Source organism: Thalassophryne amazonica, chromosome 2 (genome assembly GCF_902500255.1).
Source record: "Thalassophryne amazonica chromosome 2, fThaAma1.1, whole genome shotgun sequence".
In the NCBI taxonomy this organism is placed as follows: Eukaryota; Metazoa; Chordata; class Actinopteri; order Batrachoidiformes; family Batrachoididae; genus Thalassophryne; species Thalassophryne amazonica.
Genome location: NC_047104.1, coordinates 11,269,069 through 11,294,671, shown reverse-complemented (window position 1 = coordinate 11,294,671; position 25,603 = coordinate 11,269,069). Strand labels below are relative to the sequence as shown.

General features: G+C 39.6%; 1 protein-coding gene and 1 long non-coding RNA gene across 2 annotated transcripts in view; both read left to right on the top strand.

The window, feature by feature from the left end:
• The window catches only part of znf536 (zinc finger protein 536), a 740,368-nt gene that overhangs the window by 363,164 nt on the left and 351,601 nt on the right, over positions 1-25,603 (top strand). The window lies entirely within an intron of this gene.
• Positions 1,107-23,979, top strand: LOC117522218. The gene is made up of 3 exons (XR_004564177.1): positions 1,107-1,217; positions 7,755-7,760; positions 23,968-23,979. It is a non-coding gene; the product is annotated as an uncharacterized LOC117522218 (long non-coding RNA).

The window sequence follows — 25,603 nt, the reverse complement described above, 5'->3', positions numbered from 1 at the left end:
GGGATGTCTGGTTTCTTATATTTATTAGCTGCGTCACTGTGTCGCTCTGTTTCTATTTTAAATAAATGTTTGGCACTTTCACAGCTAAATTGTTGGCAGTTTCACAACTAAATGCCTGCTGCGTTTCTTCAGCTATATGAAGGTAATGCTAGCATGTGTCCTTTGACTCTCGGACAGCATGCTGGAAACATGAGTTTCTCAGCATGTCATAGCATCTTGTCACAATTCTGACATGTGCCTGAGAATTTTTCTTTTCGTAAAAGGCAAAAATTGACCATATATATTGTGAATCTTTTCAGTGATATGGCACAATAATAATAGTCACAAAAAATCACTGTAATTTAAATTGTAACAACAAAAAAATACAGTAAAACTTGCCAAAACCCTCATCGTATGAACTGGCTATTCGCACTCACCGGGCAAAAGGAAAAGTCCCAATGCTTTTGTATGGTTTCCCATGTAATAAACACCATATATACCAGATTTTGCATAACAGATTTTCGCTCACATCAGACAAAATGTCCTGTCCAAATCCAATGTTTTTCCATTAAAAACCCCGCAGACAGAGCAGTCTGGGCGTGCACAGTATCAGAGCTATGAAATTAAGCTGAACACTGACACTTGCCGATTCAAGGAAAGTGGGTGCCTTATTTCTGTCATTAAAAGCCTGGTCATGTATTTTTTCAAACTGTGCTTAGACACGAAACCTAAAAGAGGGATGCCACAATTCAAGGCCAGTGATTATTAACAAAATGCTGCTTGTTACCTGCACTGTGATATGGTGCTACCTTTTCACCAAAAATGACCATAAACTTAAGTAAAAAGCATTGCAAAAATTATTCACCTGGGTTCAAGTAATACTAGGCCTGTCAGCATAATTTAAAAACTGGTATATAGTTTGAAATCCGTACTTTCAATACACCTTCAAATGGAGACTGTGGTAGATTAGATGTTACGTCCACTTAATTCTGTCATCTGGTTTTGATGCAGAGATACATCAAACAACTGCAGAGAGTTAAGGTCCTGTGATGTAAACTATGGTGTCACTTATATACTGAAAAATCACATGTAAATAAAACCCAGTTTTTGCAGTGATTGTAATTAAAGTTGAAATTCATCACATATTTAATTTATTTATGAATATTCATTGGGTTTTCAGAATTTCTAATGGTTTTATTATGCATTAAATGTGCCAAAAACTTTGCACAGAACTGTATGTACCAAAAATCACATGTAAATAGAACCCAATTTTCATTATCAAACATTTCATTTATTTATGAATATTTATCAGGTTTTTGTACTTTCTAATAATTTTCTAATGGATTGCATGTGTCTAAAACTTTGGCAAGTATGTCTTCTTGTGGATTGACTAGATTCCATTTTTACTGAACATATTCCTCTTTAAAAACATGACCTATGCTTCTGGTCCAATTACCTTTCAAAAAAAAAAAAAAATCTGAAACATCAGAACCTGTCTTTTTTTTCACAACTTACACAATGTGAGTCACATTTGGAGCTCAGGGACTCTCAAATTAGAAGCTTTGATGTGTGTGAGAAAAAAAAAAAAGGTGTTTGAATCTCATGTGGAGAAAGGTGTTGTTTTTCCTCTGCATACATGCTTAGCAAGCACGTGCACGTGCATGTGCATCTGTTTTAGAGAGTTGCATTCTTTTTTATATGGGAGCATGTCTCTGGTTTCTGTAGTGAACAGGATGTGGGTATTGTACTTTGATTTCTTTTTCTTAAATATGTCATTTTGTACTGTTGTGCAAAAAGGGCTTGTAATTGCACTTGTGCATCTGTGTGTGTGTGTGTGTGTGTGTGTGTGTGTGTGTGTGTGTGTGTGTGTGTGTGTGTGTGTGTGTGTGTGTGTGTGTGTGTGTGTGTGTGTGTGTGTGTTGATGAGTGAGCCTGTGCCCTGCCACCTAGCTGCAGCAATTTGGAGTTAAACTTGAATTATAGTAATCAAAAATAACATCTCGACTGTGAGAGAAGGTCAACTGCGCTGCTTTTGTCTTTGAGACGGCACTTGTTTAAAAGCAAAAGAGAAACGGAGGGAAAAAAGACAACAAATACAAAGGCCTCTGTCAGAGATGTCCTTTAAAGACCTTCTTTTTATTACAGCTGCAGCAAACCTTCACCGTGTTTCCTATTCAATAAAACTCTTTATTCCTTTAAAAGGAAAAGTGTAATTACATTTACGCCTGTCACTGTGTCCTGTTTTACTTTATTTTAACTTATCATGGAATGACGTTTCCTCCCTTCTTCAGACTTCGCAGAGTCTGAGTCGACAAAGAAAACGAACCAATCAATGCAATCAGGTTAAGTAATTTGTGTAACAGGTACACATGACTTTAAGAGAACATAATTTTTAACTTGTGTTTTTTTTTTGTTTTTTTTTTTAAGTACTATTACTGAAATAGTTTTGCGAAGGGGTGACCAAGTGGTTAGTGCAGAAGGTTTCCGGTTCAAACCCCACCCCTGTCCATTTCTTCATGTATGTGGAGTTGTGTCAGGACGGGCATCAAACACAAAAGTTGAGCGAAATCAACATGCAGATTTTTAAAGCCAGGCTGAAGAAACATTTGTTCTCCCTGTTTTATCATTAGTATTTTATATATGATTGTGTGTCTTTTTTTATTACTTTTATTTATTTTACTTCTTTTACCTTTTTATGGTTATTTTTTATTGTGGTTTAATCTTATTTCATTTTAATCTGCTTTTAAATGATGTTTGTGAAGTGCCTTGAGGCGATTAGTCGTGATTTGGCGCTATATAAATTAATAAATTATTATTATTATTATTATCCACCTCGGATCTGCTGTGGTGACCCTGAGTAAAAAACAAAGGAGCAGCTGAAGGAACTTACTTTTTTACTCAAATAGTTTTTGTGAAACACACATGAAAAACAAAGTAGCTTTGTCTCTTCTCATTCATACACGTCTACCAATATCATACGATAATCATCATAGTGTATGGTTGTATGTTGGAACCGCTCACACAGACGCAACCACACACACACACACACACACATACAGTGGGTTTTAGCTAGTAAATGGTAAAGAAACCGTTGTGCTTCTCCATCCTGACGTATGCTCAAAGCACTTTACAATAATGCCTCACATTTAACTATTCACATACACATACTCGTGCAGTGATGCCAGGGTGCTGTCACGCAAAGCAAAGCAAAGCAGTCAGCTGCACACTGGGGTCAACTTTGAAATTGGAGGACTTTGCCCAAAGGACTTTAGTGATTCGTGTTGGGCTGAGGTCAAACTGAAGTCAAACTGAGGTCCTTCTTGTCATCCTGGATTCTATTTTCCACCAATGAAGGCTTATCTTCCTGATAATAAGCACATAAGTATATGTTTCCTGTACAGAATACAGCCTGAAAAACACATAAGAGCTGTAAAACTGCACTTAAACTTCATTCCATTGTCGTTTAAAATAAATAAATAAATATGAACATTTGTGGCACAGCTGCTCTGAGACACAGCAGAATTTGACAACTTGACAGTTGCAAACACTGCTTACAGTGTAAAAAAAAACAAATATATATATATAGATAGATAAAATGCCTGAGTAGATCCTTATCATTTGATTGGTGGTTTGTATGTCACATGATATTAATTATTCATCCCATTTGCCATCCATAGCTAAAGTAGAACCGCTGTCGGATGAGGAACTCAACAAATTTCTGTTGCAGCTTTTCGCTGGACTGATAAAAGCAGAAGTACATGAAAAAAAATCAGTGCACTGCATCAGCTGTGGACTACATCGTCAGGATTGTTTTTGAACTATCTGACTGTTTTTTGGAAATTGACTGAGAACAATGTTAGATTGGATTGGACTCCTATTTAAAATTCATGCTGGAGTGTTTGGAACCCCTTGACATCAAAGGACCAGTTACACACTTCAAAATGTAAGTCCCTTTTCTCTTCTTTATAAATTGATAAAATATCAATTTTTTAGGCATTATAGTATAAAACAAATAATGAATGCAGCAGTCACAGAGTACATTCAGGAAACAGGAAGTTGTGTTCAGGTGCTTCCTTTCTCCACTTACAGAGAGCATCACTGTACAATCCTCTAAATCCTTAAAGTCCATGAAAACAGCTTCATCCCCTACATGCAGTTATATTAAAAAACAAACACTGATCACTACAATAAGGTTCAGTAAATTGTGTAACTTCATGTCTGAAGTCCTGGAGAACAGGCGTAAACAACAATATTAATTTCTGTGTACAGCAGCAAGTATGTGAACCCTTGAGCTATTGTACATAAACACTTTTAAATTACATCAAATTCAAAGAATAAAATTCAGACTGATGCATATCAAAATTTCTAAAATGATAACCCTTTAAACATATACTCCACCTTTGAAAATTTTAATTTTGCAATGCATTTTCAGTCTGTTCCGCTGGCCAAGCGGTTAGTGCATGTGGTTTCAGTGGGGAAGGTTCACGGTTTAAACCCCATCTGTGCCACGTTCCTCCATGTAACGTGGAGTTGCATCAGGAAGGGCATCCGGTGTGAAACTTGTGCCAGTTCCACATGCAGATCCACCTCGGATTTACTGTGGTGACCCTGAGTGAATACAAGGGAGCAGCCAAAGGGTCTTACTTACTATTTTCACTCTGTTCAGCTGCCACTTTACAGATAAACCAGTTTGCTGAAGGAGTTTTAAAAAATGTGAGGCCTAAACCCTCCTTAAATGTGATTTCACAACGATCCTCTTCACCCTAAACCTCACTCCCCCCTCTGTGCTACTGGTGAATGTCTTTCTCTCTCTCTCTCTCTCTCTCTCTCTTTCTCTCTCTCCAGAGAATCCCCCATGTCTATTTTTTTTAAAGAGGAAGAGCGTTTTTTTACATGGCAAGGATTAGCCTGCATATCCCTGGGTCTTTACCGCAGCTCAAACAAACAAGCAAAATGCTCGTTCCATACAAATTGAAATTGGATTTGCAGACTTGGCGCCTTAGGTTATAAAGCACGGATATTCATCTAATTGCAGCGTTACAATGGGGGCGTAATTACACATGTGGACAAACTGTTACACTGTAATTACAATGTCATTAAAATTGCAATAAAGTAGAGTTGAGCGCCATCCAAATCAATATGAATATGCACGTGATGATAAACCTCTGTTAACTTTATCAATGAGATTAGGCAATAAATAATCAGTACTTTCCACTGTAAAAACAAACAAACAAACAAACAAAAACAACAAAAAACTGTAAACACAAATCTTTACTTAAAAATAGTTTAACAGAATGGCTGGTTAGTTTCAGTTCACAACTTCTTCTCAGTCAGCATTGTCTGATTTGACATAATGACACTTTGAAACTTGCTAAAGAATCACTCAGATGTATTTTGTAAATTCATCTGTTGCTATCAGGAACAGGTTTCTTGTTGTGTCCCACTGCAGCCGCGACTCAAGGTTCTTGAAATAGAGCAATACCTCCACCTGATGGACATTTCCCATTAATGCAGGTACAACAGACTTTCACTAAGGGCTCTTGTTTCTCTCTTTGAAAACTCATTCTGTGTCATTTCTGTATGTTCCCTCTGATCATATTGAAAGTATTTGGTGAGAACAGAGAAGGTTGGTCTGCACTTAAGCCCAGAGATCTGACTGAAATCATTCTGGAGATATTTGAAGCAATGTACTGTCGATATGGAAATTTGACGCCGCTGCCAAACAGCCAAAACAGTCATTCAAAATGCCAAAAAGGTTTAAAAGCATTGCAGCTTCAGGATGGAGCAAATAAAATGCAACAGCAACATTGCCTTTGTGCTGCTGCTGCATTGCCGACAATCTCACATGCGTCCGGTGCAGCTTGTGTCAGTGTCATTGTTCTGCAGCTGATCTATTTCCATGCAGCAACTTGACATTCTCCAGTGACAACTGCACATTTCATAGATCCAAAATACTGATCCTGCAAGTCTGTGATATATATAGATCCTAAAATAAGAATCTGATCAACAGTCATGTATCTGCTCCTAAACAACTGGTATGTTTATATTATCATGAGTGAAATATGAATAATTTATCGGAACAGTGTTCTGCTGAATCACATCTATTTTTGGCTTTGAAGACAGCTGTATAAGCTTGCTGAGGAGAAATGTAATATGACCCCTTTAAGGTCTAGAAAAGGACATTTTGGTGTCTGGTGACGGATCACTGTTGGTTCTCATGGATGCGTACAGTTACATAGGTAGTTCTGCACAGCTTGTTGACAGTAAAGCAAAGGGCCCTATTTTGTAACTGGCTTAAAAAGGCAGAGTACATTGTCCAGAACCCAACTTCTTAAAACTGTGAGAGCACATACACTCATTTTTGAGCCCATGGGTGTGTTGCTTTTCTGTCTGCTATCATGATGCAGGAGAAAGTGAACAGGCACCACAGACCAGCAAAAAGCTGCTCTGAAGTCACAAACCTCTTGTTTGTGGTGTTTCGACGCGCATGAAGCACTTGCCACTAAACTTACTATGAACATGTCACACAGTGTTAGCAGCACTCGCCAGGTTGTGGCAAGTGTTTTGGTCACATTCCAAACAGTCACCAATCAATGTTGTTCATTGTGTGATCGGCCAATACATGGCATGCACAAGCTACATACACGCCATCTATTGTGTGAGGTTGGAAAGTACCAGATTGATCAGAGACAACAAATGCATAATAAAATGAAAATAAATAAATAATCTGAATATCCACAAAAACAAAGACAGTTGTTAAAACTCTGGCTAGGTGACAGCACATGACACGTCATCTTAAACGCCACTGAAACACATGTTGCAACCACTATTTGCAACATATAATTTACACTTACTGGTAAGTGAAATAACTACAAAAAATAAACAAATAAATAAAATAAGAATTCAGAAAATGTAGGTAACAGTTTGTCAGGATATTTCAGAATAGAATGGAGGCAAAAAATAATTAAGACAGGACAACAGTCTTATAAAAGACTCACAGCATTTAGGGCCCCTTCACACATAAGATGATTGAAGCTGACTAGCGCACGAAAGGAATTGCATGCCATTCGTGAAAAACTGGAGCCACCTTAAGCGCCTCGTACACCTGGTGCCACAACATTCATGCACACAAACTGCACATGCTCATTCAACACTAGCGCATGTCAGCTGATCACAGACTGACTGACAGCTGGACGTGTTAATTTACAACACAGACAAAAATACATTGTAACAAATGTCGTGTCAGTTATTACAAAGCTTCTTTCTCTTTGTTAAAAAAAATACATTTATCTCTTTATAGATTTTACCCATTTTATGCTCCTTTTATAAGACAGTGATTGTAGCACAGTGGTAAAGTTTCTGTCTGGTAATCTGAGCTTTTGTAAATTGCAGGTTCGAATCCCGTGAGTAGCATTATTTTTTTTATTTAACAAAGGTTATTTAACTGCAGGGTTCTGTATTGTGTCCCCTTTTATTTATTATTGATATCAACCCAGTGATTTTCACTAATTACACAGCTGGTTTTTATTTTATTTTTCTCCACATCACAGGCGCAATGTGGTGCACCACGTTCCAGCTGCTTGCACTGTGTTCGTGCACACACACACAAGCATGCACAAAACCATTGCCGATGTGTCGTGCACGCCTGTGTGATCATACATCCCTCATGACAGCAGGTGGATGGTTCATGGTTCCCTATTTGATGTCTAGTTTGTGGATTTTCTTCCGGTTTCTGCATCTTTCATGTTATGTGTGAAGGGGCCCTTAGTTTTGAGTTTAGAGTTGGAATGATTTAAAAAATGATCCATGCTTTTTATTTCCTTAATTTGTTTTAAGTTGAGCAGTGCAATATTTTACACTGTGTGACATAAGATGGTCAAGATAGGGCCCCAAATCTCAATTAACACCCTCAGATTTGCCTTGTTAAAAATAAATAAATAAAATAAATCACAGGATTTCTCCAAAATAGAAGGATGTAAAAATGTGTCAAAAATATTGTTTTAATATATTTAATATTAAAAAGGCAGCATGTGGTTGGGCCTTCTGAAATTGTTTCACAGGGCTGCCGTGGGACCTGGACCATCAGTTTCACAATGCTGTTGTTTTTTTCTTATTTTTTGTTTTTTTGTTTTTATGTTTACCAGTACAGGATCCATCACTGCGCAGTTGCACGAAGACTCTTTCCTGGTGCACTGCTGTTGCATTTACACAAACTACAACACTTCAAAAATGAGGCCAGCCTTCTGTGAGCGTGCACGGCGTGCATGGCATGCACACCATATATGGGTGCAAATGTGCATTAAAAAATTATGAATTATATTTTTTCATTTCTCCCCTCTTTCCCTTTTGCATAAATTACTTTGTCTTTGTAATTGACATCCCCCCACACCCTCCACAATTCTTTTCCCTCTATAATCAGAGAAGTCAGCGGTTACAAAACCTGAACGTCGTGCTCCCCCCGCTCATTTGACGCCGTCTTGGCCTGTCATATCTGTATTTTTTATGTGTCACCAAACTTAAATAGACAGTCATTGTGTTACAGGCACATTCATTCTGCGAGCTGTATTTTTGTACAGTAGGTCAGGACTCTGGTGTCTGCTAAATGATAAAAGTTCCATTCAAATTCAATAATTGTCAGTGTGCCGTGCTGATTGACATGTCTCGGATAAATGCAGACTTAGTATTTTTGTACACGCTTGCACAATATAAAAGGCCAATTTATTTCTCTGTTCGTCTTTCTCTTCTTCCTTGCACAGTTCATTTGATTTCTCTGTTCCTCCCTTGCTCTCTCTCTCTCTCTCTCTCTCTCTCTCTTTCTCAGACTCAATTTGTAAATATTACCCATGGTGGGAATTAGTGGAGGCTTTTTAGATATTTTAAAATTCCAATTGTATTCCGGCGAGCGTGTTTGATGGAGGGAAGGACGGCGAGCGCGGGTTTGCTCCTCAGTATTCCTGGGTGGCTATCAGTGGCCGGCCTTGTCCTTATGAAACATTTATCAGTCCGTTTTATGTCTTAATGATCACGTTAGGATTCCCTGCTTGGTTATGAAGCCAGGACAGGGGAGGACTGTTGAAAGAGTGAAGGAGCGGTGAAGAAAAAATGACAAGGCAGAAGGGAGAGTGGCGGAGTGAGAACGAGCGGGAGATGACAGGGCATCACCTTCTTCAGTAAACAGCATCACATTATGCCATTCACTCTTTTCAAGTCCAAATCTTTGCCAAAACATAGCTTAACTTTCTCCCAGAACAAACCTCCCTGGCACACATAGACTCCAAGATGCAGACACACCCCCTCCCACGTCTGTCTCTCCCATTTCTGTTTTATGTTTTTATAATTAAAACATAATATTTATCTTTCCATAGCAGAAGGCTGCCTTACTGCGTCAGGTAGACTGTTTGCATATTAATATTCTTAATACATCAACAAGCTATCTTCTCCTGTGTCACTGCTAAAAGTGAGCGAGAGCACAGCGAGTGAAGGTGACTCACAAATCCAATGTGCTGCACCTTTCACACGCTGACACATCCGCTCCTGAATTGCAGTTTTGTCCATTCCTCTTTGCAGCACCTCTCAAGCTCCAGCAGGTTGGATGGAGAGCGTCGGTGCACAGACATTTTCAGATCTCCAGAGATCGATTCAGGTCTGGGCTCTGGTTGGGCCACTCAAGGACATTCACAGAGTTGTCCTGAAGCCACTCCTTTGATATCTTGGCTGTGTGCTTAGGGTCGTTGTCCTGCTGAAAGATGAACCGTCGCCCCAGTCTGAGGTCAAGAGCGCTCTGGAGCAGGTTTCCATCCAAGATGTTTCTGTATATTGCTGCATTCATCTTTCCCTCAATCCTGACTAGTATCCCAGTTCCTGCTGCTGAAAAACATCCCCACAGCATGATGCTGCCACCACCATGCTTCGCTGCAGGGATGGTGCCTGGTTTCCTCCAAACATGACGCCTGGCATTCACACCAAAGTTCAATCTTTGTCTCATCAGACCAGAGAATTTTGTTTCTTATGGTCTGAGAGTCCTTCAGGTGCCTTTTGTCAAACTCCAGGTCTGCCTTTTACTAAGGAGTGGCTTCCGTCTGGCCACTCTACCATACAGGCCTGATTAGTGGATTGCTGCAGAGATGGTTGTCCTTCTGGAAGGTTCTCTTCTCTCCACAGAGGAATGTTGGCGCTCTGACAGCGTGACAGTCGGGTTCTTGGTCATCTCCCTGACTAAGGCCCTTCTCCCTCGATTGCTCAATTTAGATGGGCTCTAGGAAGAGTCCTTGTCGATCTGAACTTCTTCCATTTACAAGTGATGGAGGTCACTGTGCTCACTGGGACCTTCAAAACAGCAGAAATGTTTCTGTTCCCTTCACCAGATTTTTGCCTCAAGACAATCCTGTCTCGGAGGTCTACAGACAAATTCTTTGACTTCATGCTTGGTTTGTGCTCTGACATGGTGTGTATCTTTCCAAATCATGTCCAATCAACTGAATTTACCCCAGCTGGACTCCAATTAAGCTGCAGAAACATCTCAAGGATGATCAGTGGAAACAGGATGCACCTGAGCTCAATTTTGAGCTTCATGGCAAAGGCTGTGAATACTTACATACAGGTGATATCTTAGTTTTTATTTTTTAATACATTTGCAAAATCATAAAAAAAGGTTTTCACACTGTCATTATGGGGTGTTGCGTGTAGAGTTTTGAGGAAATTATGAAATGTATCCATTTTGGAATAAGGATGTAACATAACAAAATGTGGAAAAAGTGAAGCGCTATGAATACCTTCTGGATGCACTGGACTTACACGGATAGTATTTTCTAACATGTAGTATAATCTTAATTTACTGACATAAACTTGCAATATAATACAATGAGTCCCGTCAGCTTCTCCCTTGTTATCACTTTGGGTCACCACAGCAGATCTGAGGTGGATCTGCATGTGGATTTGGCACACGTTTTACATCAGATGGGCCCCCACCCCTCAGCCCCCACCCCTGGGCCCCTTGCAATATAATATATTTACTTTTATTAATACCACAACAGGGATATCACAAAACCCGCTCAGGGAACTCTGCATGGGTCAGACCTAAGTCCAGACCGCCGATTATCTGAAATGAAGCAAACACAGATGTGGAAAATCTTGGAGAACGTTGAATGGCCGCTTGAGGCTTGCTCCAGTGAATAAGTGAATAACTTCACATAGAAGCCCATGATAAAATGCCAAACTTTAGATGACAGGGAAAGAAGCATGTTAGCAGCCTGCTACCAAAATAAAAGAAAAAAGAACAACAACCAGACATGGCTTTGGTCTCTATAGCTACAAGGGGTGACTGAGAAGATTTGAGACTGACCTAGAAAAGTAGGGCATGGTTATCCATCATTTGCATTCTGAGAAACCAATATTTCTCAACATTACACCTGGTGAGTCAAAATTTCACACATTCTTGAGAAATGTTGGTTTCTGAGAATGCAAAAATGGAGAAAAAACACCCTAAATTTCCTGGGTCAGTCTCAAAGCTTCTTAATCACCCCGTGCACTTTCCCCCTCTATGAAAACCGTACACGTGGTGTTTCTTTTAAATAATTCATCAGTTTAACATATTTAAAGTTATGAAAAATTAGGGGCATTGTTGCTTTGAGTGACAGGTAGTGTGTGCCATGAGATGAGTCCAAAGTCGTGCAGGCAGAGGCCATCTGTGGCTGCTAGCTGTTATGACTGATGGTGTCTGTCCTTTCTGAGCTTTTTATTACAATATCCACGATAATATGACTTGTTATGTGGTTAATGTTCTCATGGATTCATCTAAGAAAAGCTTTCCCAACTCGTGAAAGTTCTGTGTTATTTAATTTGTTATGTTAGCACTGTTAGCAGGTATGGTAATGTTTGCTCTACTGCTACTCCGTAGTTACTCAGGCAAAAAGGTCTTCATAATTTTTGTATCCTTTGCACCCAAGTCACCTCTCATAAAAACCACCGGCAAGTCTGCAAAAATATGCCTTGATAAAAACGCCCAAGGTTAGCCTGTTAGCTTTATCTTGTTCAGTAATTCTGATTCTGGGTTGAGACTGCTTGATGTGGTGAGAAGTTTAAAAAAAAAAAAAAAAAAAAAAAAATATATATATATATATATATATATATATATATATATATATATATATATATATATATATTCATGTTTCTTCCGTAGGAAAAACAGCATAAAACAGCTTTAAAGCCATGAATATTTGTAATTTGTTACACTAATCACTTACATGTTTCATTTTGAGTTTAGCTAATAATGGGACATCAGCCCCCGATGAAAAACAAAAAGTTCCTCAGAGTTGCCAATCCAAGTGTTGTGGTTGGACACCTCTTACAGATACAGATGGGGCACGTGGTATTATTTGGTATTTTGGAGGCGTTATTTGTGGTAATTCACTCTGCTTGTGAAGCTCACACTGATTTCCTTACAGACGGAATCCAGGAGGCAAATACATCATTTACACAGTTATTTGTATTAAACAACATTTGCCAATTTGGGAGTTTCACATTCGCAAAAGCACAGTGGACTGAAAAAAGGATGAAGTTTAAAAGAAGTTGCAGAAAATGTTCTTGACTGTGGTCAAAATATTATATTATGACTTTATTCTCGTAAAATTCAGAATTTATTCTCGTAAAATTCAGAATTTATTCTCATAATATTACGACTTTATTCTCATAAAATTACGACTTTATTCTCGTAAAATTATGACTTTATTCTCGTAAAATTATGACTTTTCTCGTAAAATTATGACTTTATTCTCATAATATTATGACTTTATTCTCGCAATATTATGACTTTATACTCAAAAGTCTAAAAAAAAAAAAAAAAGAAATTCATTGTGGCCCTAAAACGACGTCGTAGGTGTCACAGACCGAATGTCACCAGAAATACATTGATTAAATTGTTTACCAAAATAAAAATAAAATAAAAATGAATTGATTGATTTTTTTATGATTACTTTAAAAGCTGCTGTTCTGTTCTCACTTTCATGAACATTTTGCCAAAGCATATGTTAAAATGTTTTCAGAAATTCTTTTAGCCTGTTATTTTTTTAACCTGACTTTCAAATAATGTTATGAGTTCTAAATTATTGTTTTCCAGAAACTGATTTTTGTATTTTTTAACATAAATAATGGACTTTTGTGTATTTATTTTTATTCATCAGTGTTTGAAATGTTGGACAGTTTCATCATCATTCACAGAAAAAAGAGCATGTTTGAACCAACTTAAAAAAGTGTTACAATTTGTAAAAAAACCTGAATGAATTAAGTTGTTTGAACTTATGTTTGTTAGTTAAATCAACTCTATCTTACAAACTTAAGTTCAAACAACTTAATTCATTCAGGTTTTTACACATTGTAATACTTTTTTTAAGTTGGTTCAAATATTCTATTTTTTCAGTGTTGTCTGTTTTGCATTTCAGGAGGAAAACTTCTTGTAAGTAGACTGCATTTATATAGCACTTTTCCATCTGAATCAGAAGTTCAAAGTGCTTTAGAATGATGCCTTTAGAATGGTGCTGCCATGCAAGGTGCTCATGACACACTAGGAGCAACAAGGGCAAAAAAAAAAACAAGTGACCTTGCCTAAGGGTCCTAAGTGATTTTACAGCCTGACAAGGATTTGAACTGTGAATCCTCTAGTGTCAAACACACGGCTTATCCACTTGAAAACAGTGAACGTGTACTGCTGACTTGTAATAATCCTGTATTGGCATCAACCCAATCATCTAACCACATCTTCTGCTTTAACAGAACCTTTCTTAAAAATGTCTGAAACGTTTTGGAGATAATCTGATCCCAGTCATGACTTCTTTTCTACCCCTGAAAATGTTGATTATTAAAGCACAGATTGAGTGATGATCTCAGCCATCATGCAGAAATCTACAAAACTTTCTCCCATTTTGATCATCTATGTGTGTGCTTAACAGAAGGATGGGGTGGGGTGGGAAGCTGAATGACGGGAACTCCAAGTTCCTTTTCTGTGTGGTGACAGCTGTCTGACTCCATCAATGCAGGATTCCTGTGAAATGAGGCAGGGCTCTTGGTCAGGGAATGCAAATGGATGGCACTGAATGGGCGGTGGGGCGCGGCGCGTCGGCGGCGGGGGCTTTGTTTGAACAAGTTGACTTGGGCATGATTGGGGTTCCTCCTGTGTGTGAAAGAGCAAGCAAATGCAATGACCTTTGCCTCATTAAAAATGGAGGGCCAGACATGTGATCCCATGTCTGAGGAATCTGTTGCTTTTCTTCTCGTCCTCCACACTTTCTCTTCTCTCTTGCGCTCTGTCATACTTTAATTTTTTCCTCCCTCTCTCCTCCCCTCTCAATCTCCTCCTCTTAACCCCATTGACAGGTCACATAAAAAGCCCTTTGTGTCAACATCAGGCCGCTGACACAAGAGCAGAAAGCGACATGAAAAATGCTCCTCTTTCTTAGCCATAGCTATCTCCCCATCGCAAAGACGAGGGAGGGCGACGGGAAATGGACGGCAAAACGAGCGCAAAGAGAGGGAGGAATTAAGTCCAGGGATTAAGATCTCTCTTTTTTCCCACTCTCTCCCCCTGCCACATTCCAATTGTTCTTAAAATATTTGGCAATGTCAATTAGTAAGTGAGCAGAGCTAGCTGATGAACACAATTTTCCAGGCGACTGAGCACCCTATTGTTGTGGAGCGAACAGCAGATTTCTGAGGTCATTATCATTCCCTGTTAGCCGTGCCCAGCTGCTCTCCTCTTGGCTCCAGCCAAACTCCTCTCTCTCTCTCTCTCTCTCTCTCTCTCTCTCTCTCTCTCTCTCTCTCCTCTTTCCTCCTGCTCTTATACATCATCCCCCCCCCTTCCTACACCAGGCTCGCCGGTTCAGAGCCGGCTGATAGCAGGGAGCAACAGGGGGCCTTCAACAAGAGCAGGGATGGGAGGAGCCGGCAGCTAGGAAGAAAAGAGGAGCCAGCGAGATGGATATAGTGCAGCGGGGTACAGTAAAGGCAAATGAGCGAGCGAAGGGGAGGGGGAGGGCAAAAACACGGGGGAAAGCTTTTGGCGGCTGGCAAGCTGGATAAACGGGCAGGTTTAGATCAGACTGCCATCGATCGATATACACAAACGCAAACAGTGAGTGTTGTTTTGGCGTCTAAAGCTGGTTTCTCATATCAATTCATGAGGTGTTGCAGCATAAAACAGGATCCCCGCCCATGTCGGATGCATTCGAACAAGAGCCTGATCGATATAGATTTTTTTTATACCGATATTAGAGAGTAAAGAAAAAAAAATTCTCATACAAATATATCAGCTGATATAATTCTCAACATTTTCAAGTTCAAGTTCAAGTTTATTTATTTGCCATTTGCAGTATTAAAACCACATTGGAAAAATGGTGCAAGGAGCTCAAACGTGCTCTAGCAAAACATACACAAACAATAAAAAGACATAAAAGAACATAAAAAATGCCATAAAAACGACAAAGCCACAAAATAATTTAAGATACATTTAAAACTAATCAAAGAGTGTTGATCATTGCAACGGCTTGTGGGAAGAAACTTTTTCTATAACGTGATGTCCCACATTTAATAGACCGATAGCACCTACCTGAAGGAAGAAGCTCAAACAGGTCCCTGGCAGGATGCAGGGACCTTCTTAGTAATAGCCAAAGACCGGGACTTAAGCCTTTTTTTGTAAATGTCCTCCAGGACAGACAGTTCCACACCAATAGTTCTACTGGCTGAACGAACCACTCTGTTCAAAGCCTTCCTTTCTTTAGCAGTGGCATTTCCAAACCATGCAGTTATAGCGTTTGTAAGAAGACTTTCAATGCAGCTGTGATAAAAATTTAAGAGAATATTCTTGTTTAGAGTGAATTCTTTCGGCTTGCGCAAAAAAAAAAAAGCCATTGTCGAGACTTTTTAACAATTCTGTTATAATTCCAGCTCAAGTCATCAGATAAAAATGTAATACGATGGGAGCATAAGATCTATTTTTACTGAAGTCAACAACCAGCTCAAAAGTTTTTGCAGTATTTTACTTCAAATTGTTTTCCTCGCTCCAGGAAACCACGTTTTGCACATCAGATCTATACAAAGAGTCATCGTGAGAAGAGATCAAACCAATAATAGTTGTGTCATCTGCATACTTAATTATCAAATTATTATGAAAGGACGCAACACAGTCATAAGTGTACAAACCTTGTGGCGAGCCAGTATTAACAATAAGTTCATCAGAGACACAGCCATTGAGCTTGACTCTTTGTGGTCTTCCAGTTAAAAAAACTAAAAATCCATTTTGTTATCAAACCCTTTTGACAAAGAAATGTAATTGAGTTTCGATGTTTTGCATTGCTGGGATCCTGTCACCCCTTGGTCACATTAGTTACAAGAGACAGAGTAAAAGCGAGCAGTTGTCATTCATCTTCAATCGGACTGGCCAATTTTACAGACAGACAGACAAGTGGCCGCAAAGATGCCAACCGGTTGGGGCCAAAATAGAAAATACTTAAATTTTATGCAAATCCTGAGTGATGTGACACGGCAACTGCCAGTCAGAGTGAAGGTAAAACACCTGCAAAACATCAAACCTTTGTGCCAAAGAAAAGTAATTTAGATTTGATGTTTAACAGTTTAAACATGAACTTTATTGTACATAACTATAAATATAAACAACAACCAGTCAACATATGTTATGCTGCTGTCAAGCTGCTTGCAATCAGACCGGCAGTCGCCGTCTCACATTGCTCAGCATTTGCATAAAATAAACTTATCCTCTATTTTAGCCCCACGTAACTGGCATCTTAGCAGCCACTTGTCTGTCTGCCTGCCTGTCTGTCTGTAAAATGGTCACTCTGAATGAAGATGAATGACAGTTGGTCTCTTTGCCTCGGTCTCTTGTAGCTAATGCAACCAAGGGCTGATGGGGCCCCAGACATGCTTGTCAGCGTTAAAAACGTTGCTGTTGGATCGCCCTCTGCTGGACACAGCCAAAGTGCTTTTCTACATTTTTATTCAGTTATTAGTTTTGATATTGGCTAAAATAACGCAGACACTGATATGTTGGGCTGCAGATCTCATGAGTGGAGGTAACCATGTAGTTTAAGTGAAGGGTGGCAATCAGGTAGAGTGCACAGGAGACAGGACATGAAGTTAAGAAACACCAAAGTAAAAGCTCCAGAGAACATTTACCCCAAGAGACAATTAATCAGATAAAATGGTGAAGAATAATAACACACGAAGAACAACAACAGAAACAGAACAATGCTGAGATTAAAGCGAAACACCAAAACGTGACCCATGACAAATGTACAGGTTATCCCCACAAGCTGTAAAATGAATGTGATTGGAAGCACAACAGGACGAGTGTGTGTGTGTATGTGTGTGTTGGGGGGGGGGGGGGGGGGATGTGTGTATGTGCAGCTTTGGAATATGTGGACTGTCAACTGAGGTTCATTCAAAATGTTCAAAAATGAGCATAAAATAATTTATGTGAAAAGAAGCTGGAAGTTGTGAGTAATTCTGCAGGAACACAGCTGAGAGCTGACCTTTGGACATCTGTGTTATTCACATTGTGCATGCACAGTTGAGCAATTTTGACCAATTTGGCTCGACACCGGCCAATACCCCCAGCTACTAAAGAGAGCGTGCACGAGTGACAACATGCACAAGACAAGAGAACATGCACAAGACTGAGAATCAGCGACTGAGGATAAGGGAATGATACAGCGTTTCAGCAACTTATATTCAAGCCTGGAGCCAAAAATATCCCACACTGCCTGAGGTGATGTAGGAGAACAAAATCCCACCTTCTGGTATTGAAAAAGTGACCTTGTTTGGTGCCTGTGGCTTTAAATGCTGCTCGCCGCACACTCTCTCTCTGCAGGGGGAATTGTGTCACAACACACCAACCGCTGGGGCTGAAAAATAAAAGGCTGACTTAAAAAGGGAGTCACTCCCCATAGAAACCCATGTTAAAAAGTCCAGTTTTAGAGCAGAAATAAACATTTTAACAGTCTCTTACTAAAAAACACACACACAATAAAACTGAGTGGCAACTAGTGTGGTAGGTTAAAGACCCGACTAACAGTTACACCTAGCTGCTGTGGACTCCACCCGACATTTCTGATTATTTTATGGTTTGATGTGAGGTTAATTGTAAGGTTAATAGGTAAGGTAGAACCATAAACACTAAATGCCGGTCATATGTTTTAATACCAGTCACCACCCACTCCACAGAAATATGTGTCAATCAACCAGCCAAACCAAAGTTAGCCTATTAGCCTTCGCTTAGCTTTGCTTGCTTGATAACTGCAAGGAGGCGGTGGTGTGTTCAGGCATTAATCATCTTTCCCAGACTATGCTCCTCATCTTTTCTCCTTTATGTGTTGGCAGGGATTTAGGCGGAGTTAAGTACTGCCAATATTTATGTTTACAACACAATATTTATGTACATAACACAAAATGTATGTATGTAATACAAAATTTGCATGCTGTGTTTTCCCGGAGTATAACTGCACCTGTAAAAAAAAAAAATAAATAAATAAAAGCCTCTTGAAGAGGAAAATACCATATATAAGTCGCACCAGAGAATAAGCCACACCTTTTTTCTGTCAGCTCATTAATAGGGATTTTTGTGCATTGTTTCAAAGCACTTCTTACTATTGACATTTCTTCTTTCATTATTGTAGTTTATTTTGTCCTTTGATTCTTGTGAAAATCATATGTAAATAGTTACTGTAATTATTTTTTATGAATAACAAACATGAGGTTTGGGTATGTAAGCCACAGGGCTTCCAAAACTGCTAAAGAATCATGACTTATACTCTGGAAAATACGGTGTATATATATATATATATATATATATATATATATATATATATATATATATATATATATATATATATATATATATATATATATATATATATATATATATATAGTGGTCCCTCACTATAACGTGGTTCACATTTCGTGGCCTCGCAGTTTCATGGATTTTTTTAGTCCAATTTTGCATGCTTTTTTTTTTTTTTAACAGCGCATTGTGTTCTGCGTCCTGATCAAGCAGGCCGGTCGCAGCACCGCAAAGGGAGAGTATGCGCATTGTGTTCTCTTTGTGTCTGTTTATAAGAATCTTCTCGGCCAGAAGAAAAAAGAGCGCCAACAACTACCCATAACTGTGTTCTTCACTAGGAAAAAGACACCTGCACTGAGGTGTCACTCAGTGGAAAAAAGGCGCGACAGCGGCATGGCGCCAGGACGAAGAGGCGCGATCAGAGGATCTGTGAAATACTGGTCAGTCACTATTAATAATTTCTTATGTGTCCAACCTCGTAGGTTGATCGTTAAAATTAAATTCGTTAGTTCTAAAAGCCATCATAATTATTTATAGGAAAATGTTCTATTTTTATTTCTCAAACAAATGTTTGGGCCTGAAAACAGTTTGGTCTTATTTTTCTACTAAGGTTTGAACTTTGAGAGTGTTTACACACGAGGAAAGTGCGAAAATGTTAATGCCTGTTTGAGAAAAGTGTATAAAGTGTGTAGTGAGGGGTTTTACAGCCTTACAACGTCTATAATAATTGTAAAAATTAACGCTGACTACTGCGCGGATATTGCGTAAATGCAAAAAAGCAGTCCTACATATTTGTTTAATATGCGCTTTGAATGACATATCCTGATCAAAAATGACTCCAAGATTTCTCACAGTATTACTAGAGGTCAGGGTAATGCCATCCAGAGTAAGGATCTGGTTAGACACCATGTTTCTAAGATTTGTGGGGCCAAGTACAATAACTTCAGTTTTATCTGAGTTTAAAAGCAGGAAATTAGAGGTCATCCATGTCTTTATGTCTGTAAGACAATCCTGCAGTTTAGCTAATTGGTGTGTGTCCTCTGGCTTCATGGATAGATAAAGCTGGGTATCATCTGCGTAACAATGAAAATTTAAGCAATACCGTCTAATAATACTGCCTAAGGGAAGCATGTATAAAGTGAATAAAATTGGTCCTAGCACAGAACCTTGTGGAACTCCATAATTAACTTTAGTCTGTGAAGAAGATTCCCCATTTACATGAACAAATTGTAATCTATTAGACAAATATGATTCAAACCACCGCAGCGCAGTGCCTTTAATACCTATGGCATGCTCTAATCTCTGTAATAAAATTTTATGGTCAACAGTATCAAAAGCAGCACTGAGGTCTAACAGAACAAGCACAGAGATGAGTCCACTGTCCGAGGCCATAAGAAGATCATTTGTAACCTTCACTAATGCTGTTTCTGTACTATGATGAATTCTAAAACCTGACTGAAACTCTTCAAATAGACCATTCCTCTGCAGATGATCAGTTAGCTGTTTTACAACTACCCTTTCAAGAATTTTTGAGAGAAAAGGAAGGTTGGAGATTGGCCTATAATTAGCTAAGATAGCTGGGTCAAGTGATGGCTTTTTAAGTAATGGTTTAATTACTGCCACCTTAAAAGCCTGTGGTACATAGCCAACTAACAAAGATAGATTGATCATATTTAAGATCGAAGCATTAAATAATGGTAGGGCTTCCTTGAGCAGCCTGGTAGGAATGGGGTCTAATAAACATGTCGATGGTTTGGATGAAGTAACTAATGAAAATAACTCAGACAGAACAATCGGAGAGAAAGAGTCTAACCAAATACCGGCATCACTGAAAGCAGCCAAAGATAACGATACGTCTTTGGGATGGTTATGAGTAATTTTTTCTCTAATAGTTAAAATTTTGTTAGCAAAGAAAGTCATGAAGTCATTACTAGTTAAAGTTAATGGAATACTCAGCTCAATAGAGCTTTGACTCTTTGTCAGCCTGGCTACAGTGCTGAAAAGAAACCTGGGGTTGTTCTTATTTTCTTCAGTTAGTGATGAGTAGAAAGATGTCCTAGCTTTACGGAGGGCTTTTTTATAGAGCAACAGACTCTTTTTCCAGGCTAAGTGAAGATCTTCTAAATTAGTGAGACGCCATTTCCTCTCCAACTTATGGGTTATCTGCTTTAAGCTACGAGTTTGTGAGTTATACCACGGAGTCAGGCACTTCTGATTTAAAGCTCTCTTTTTTAGAGGAGCTACAGCATCCAAAGTTGTCTTCAATGAGGATGTAAAACTATTGACGAGATACTCTATCTCACTTACAGAGTTTAGGTAGCTACTCTGCACTGTGTTGGTATATGGCATTAGAGAACATAAAGAAGGAATCATATCCTTAAACCTAGTTACAGCGCTTTCTGAAAGACTTCTAGTGTAATGAAACTTATTCCCCACTGCTGGGTAGTCCATCAGAGTAAATGTAAATGTTATTAAGAAATGATCAGACAGAAGGGAGTTTTCAGGGAATACTGTTAAGTCTTCTATTTCCATACCATAAGTCAGAACAAGATCTAAGATATGATTAAAGTGGTGGGTGGACTCATTACTTTTTGAGCAAAGCCAACAGAGTCTAATAATAGATTAAATGCAGTGTTGAGGCTGTCATTCTCAGCATCTGTGTGGATGTTAAAATCGCCCACTATAATTATCTTATCTGAGCTAAGCACTAAGTCAGACAAAAGGTCTGAAAATTCACAGAGAAACTCACAGTTACGACCAGGTGGACGATAGATAATAACAAATAAAACTGGTTTTTGGGACTTCCAATTTGGATGGACAAGACTAAGAGTCAAGCTTTCAAATGAATTAAAGCTCTGTCTGGGTTTTTGATTAATTAATAAGCTGGAATGGAAGATTGCTGCTAATCCTCCGCCCCGGCCCGTGCTACGAGCATTCTGACAGTTAGCGTGACTCGGGGGTGTTGACTCATTTAAACTAACATATTCATCCTGCTGTAACCAGGTTTCTGTAAGGCAGAATAAATGAATATGTTGATCAATTATTATATCATTTACCAACAGGGACTTAGAAGAGAGAGACCTAATGTTTAATAGACCACATTTAACTGTTTTAGTCTGTGGTGCAGTTGAAGGTGCTATATTATTTTTTCTTTTTGAATTTTTATGCTTAAATAGATTTTTGCTGGTTATTGGTAGTCTGGGAGCAGGCACCGTCTCTACGGGGATGGGGTAATGAGGGGATGGCAGGGGGAGAGAAGCTGCAGAGAGGTGTGTAAGACTACAACTCTGCTTCCTGGTCCCAACCCTGGATAGTCACGGTTTGGAGGATTTAAGAAAATTGGCCAGATTTCTAGAAATGAGAGCTGCTCCATCCAAAGTGGGATGGATGCCGTCTCTCCTAACAAGACCAGGTTTTCCCCAGAAGCTTTGCCAATTATCTATGAAGCCCACCTCATTTTTGGACACCACTCAGACAGCCAGCAATTCAAGGAGAACATGCGGCTAAACATGTCACTCCCGGTCTGATTGGGGAGGGCCCAGAGAAAACTACAGAGTCCGACATTGTTTTTGCAAAGTTACACACCGATTTAATGTTAATTTTAGTGACCTCCGATTGGCGTAACCGGGTGTCATTACTGCCGACGTGAATTACAATCTTACCAAATTTACGCTTAGCCTTAGCCAGCAGTTTCAAATTTCCTTCAATGTCGCCTGCTCTGGCCCCCGGAAGACAATTGACTATGGTTGCTGGTGTCGCTAACTTCACATTTCGCAAAACAGAGTCGCCAATAACCAGAGTTTGATCCTCGGCGGGTGTGTCGTCGAGTGGGGAAAAACGGTTAGAGATGTGAACGGGTTGGCGGTGTACACGGGGCTTCTGTTTAGGGCTACGCTTCCTCCTCACAGTCACCCAGTCAGCCTGCTTTCCCGGCTGCTCGGGATCTGCCAGGGGGTAACTAACAGCGGCTAAGCTACCTTGGTCCGCACCGACTACAGGGGCCTGGCTAGCTGTAGAATTTTCCACGGTGCGGAGCCGAGTCTCCAATTCGCCCAGCTTGGCCTCCAAAGCTACGAATAAGCTACACTTATTACAAGTACCGTTACTGCTAAAGGAGGCCGAGGAATAACTAAACATTTCACACCCAGAGCAGAAAAGTGCGGGAGAGACAGGAGAAGCCGCCATGCTAAATCGGCTAAGAGCTAGTAGCTACGCTAAGCTAGCGGATTCCTAAAAACACGCAAAGTGAATAATGTGTAAATAATTTAGAGGTGATTCAGCAGAAGGAGTGCTTTAGTTAAGGCACGTAAAGATTACACTGGGAAACAAATCGTAATCTAGATAACTAGATCAATCTAACTGCGCAGATTAAACAGCTAACAGATACAGAAAAACACTGCTGTGCTCCGGAACAGGAAGTGATACAATACCGCAGTGAGAGCCAACCACCAGTAGATATATATATATATATATATATATACAGCAGGGGTGGTGGCCAAGTGGTTAATGTGCTTGGTTTCAGTTCAGAAGGTTCTGGGTTCAAATCCCACCCCTGCCACATTTCTCCATGTCATATGGAGTTGCATCAGGAAGGGCATCCGGCATAAAACCTGTGCCAATTCAACATGCAGATCCACCTTGGATTTGCTGTGGCGACCCCGAGTGCAAACAAGGGAGGACATTTAGGGTTTGTGTGAGCAAATATTTACATAACTCTGCAACCTTCTAGCATTCTCAGGAGGGCAATGAAATGTTTTAATATGTAGCTAAATCTGCCTGTTGTCATAAATAAAATCATACTCTGCAAATGATCTCCAGATAATATATATATATATATATATATACGAGGTCTGTCAATAAAGTATAGGTCCTTTTTATTTTTTTCAAAAACTATATGGATTTCATTCATATGTTTTTACGTCAGACATGCTTGAACCCTCGTGCGCATGCGTGAGTTTTCCACGCCTGTCGGTGACGTCATTCGCCTTTGAGCACTCCTTGTGGGAGGAGTCATCCAGCCCCTCGTCGGAATTCCTTTGTCTGAGAAGTTGCTGAGAGACTGGCGCTTTGTTTGATCAAACTTTTTTCTAAACCTGTGAGACACATCGAAGTGGACACGGTTCAAAAAATTAAGCTGGTTTTAGGTGAAAATTTTAACAGCTGATGAGAAATTTTGAGGTGATACTGTCGCTTTAAGGACTTCCCACGGTGCGAGACGTCGCGCAGCACTCCCAGGCGCCGTCGTCAGCCTGTTTCAAGCTGAAAACCTTCACATATCAGGCTCTATTGATCCAGGACGTCGTGAGAGAACAGAGAAGTTTCAGAAGAAGTCGGTTTCAGCATTTTATCCGGATATTCCACTGTTAAAGGAGATTTTTTTAATGAAAGACGTGCGGGCGGATTGCAGCGTCGGCTCGCAGCCGCTGCGACGCTCCGCCACAGGAAAAACACCTCTGTTGGAAGCCTTAAGGACAAGTTTGAACATGTCCAGCTGTTAAACAATTTCTCATATACTCACTCCACTGAAAGCTATCAAAAGCCGCCTGGATTTTACAAATGGTTATCAACACGGAGGTGTTTTTCCTGTGCCGCCGCTCCGCGACAGGTCCGCACGTCTTTCATTAAAAAAATCTCCTTTAACAGTGGAATATCCGGATAAAATGCTGAAACCGACTTCTTCTGAAACTTCTCTGTTCTCTCACGACGTCCTGGATCAATAGAGCCTGAATGTGGAGGTTTTCAGCTTGAAACAGGCTGACGACGGCGCCTGAGAGCGCTGCGCGACGTCTTGCTCCATGGGAAGTCCTTAAAGCGACAGTATCACCTCAAAATCTCTCATCAGCCGTTAAAATTTTCACCGAAAACCAGCTTAATTTTCGAACCGTGTCCACTTCGATGTGCCTCACAGGTTTAGAAAAAATTTTGATCAAACAAAGCACCAGTCTCTCAGCAACTTCTCAGACAAAGGAATTCCGACGAGGGGCTGGACGACTCCTCCCACAAGGAGTGCTCACAGGCAAATGACGTCACCGACAGGCGTGGAAAAACTCACGCATGCGCACGAGGGTTCAAGCATGTCTGACGTAAAAACATATGAATGAAATCCATATAGTTTTTGAAAAAAATAAAAAGGACCTATACTTTATTGACAGACCTCATATCTATATGTATCTATCTATATATATATATATATATATATATATATAAAGAGAGAGAGAGCTGCTGTTTACACTTACAGTTATACATTTTGAAGATGATTTTTATGGATGAAAAGAGACTTTGATCAGGTGACATGTGCAGCATTTGATGGCTTTTTTTATTTTATGCTGCACAAACTTTTCCAATGATCTGTAATGGAATATTTGTTTTTTTTAAGACATGATGAAAAGGTCTTTGAGCTCAAGTATAAAAGAAAAAAGTGTGAAGACTTTACACCCTCGTATCCCCACCCATGGGTGCTCAGCGGCAGCTTATCCACCAGATTCTCATTTCGACACAAGCGAGAAATAAGAATAACTATTTCCATTATTCCCCCCGTTTGGATTGTTAGAAAGCTCTTAAAAAAGAAAAAAAAATGTCTGAATAGTTCAAACCAGTTAAAAGATTTCAAAAGATGAAACGTAATTCAACGTGTTCCTGAACAGACCAGCCTGGGTTAGAGCCGCGCGCCCCCGTCTTCTGTCTCTTGGCCAACCTGTGGAAAGTTTGCATAAGTTAGCATTGGTTAGCGGCAGAGTACGCGTTGTGTGTGTGCACGTGCGCACGTGTGAGAGATAGAAA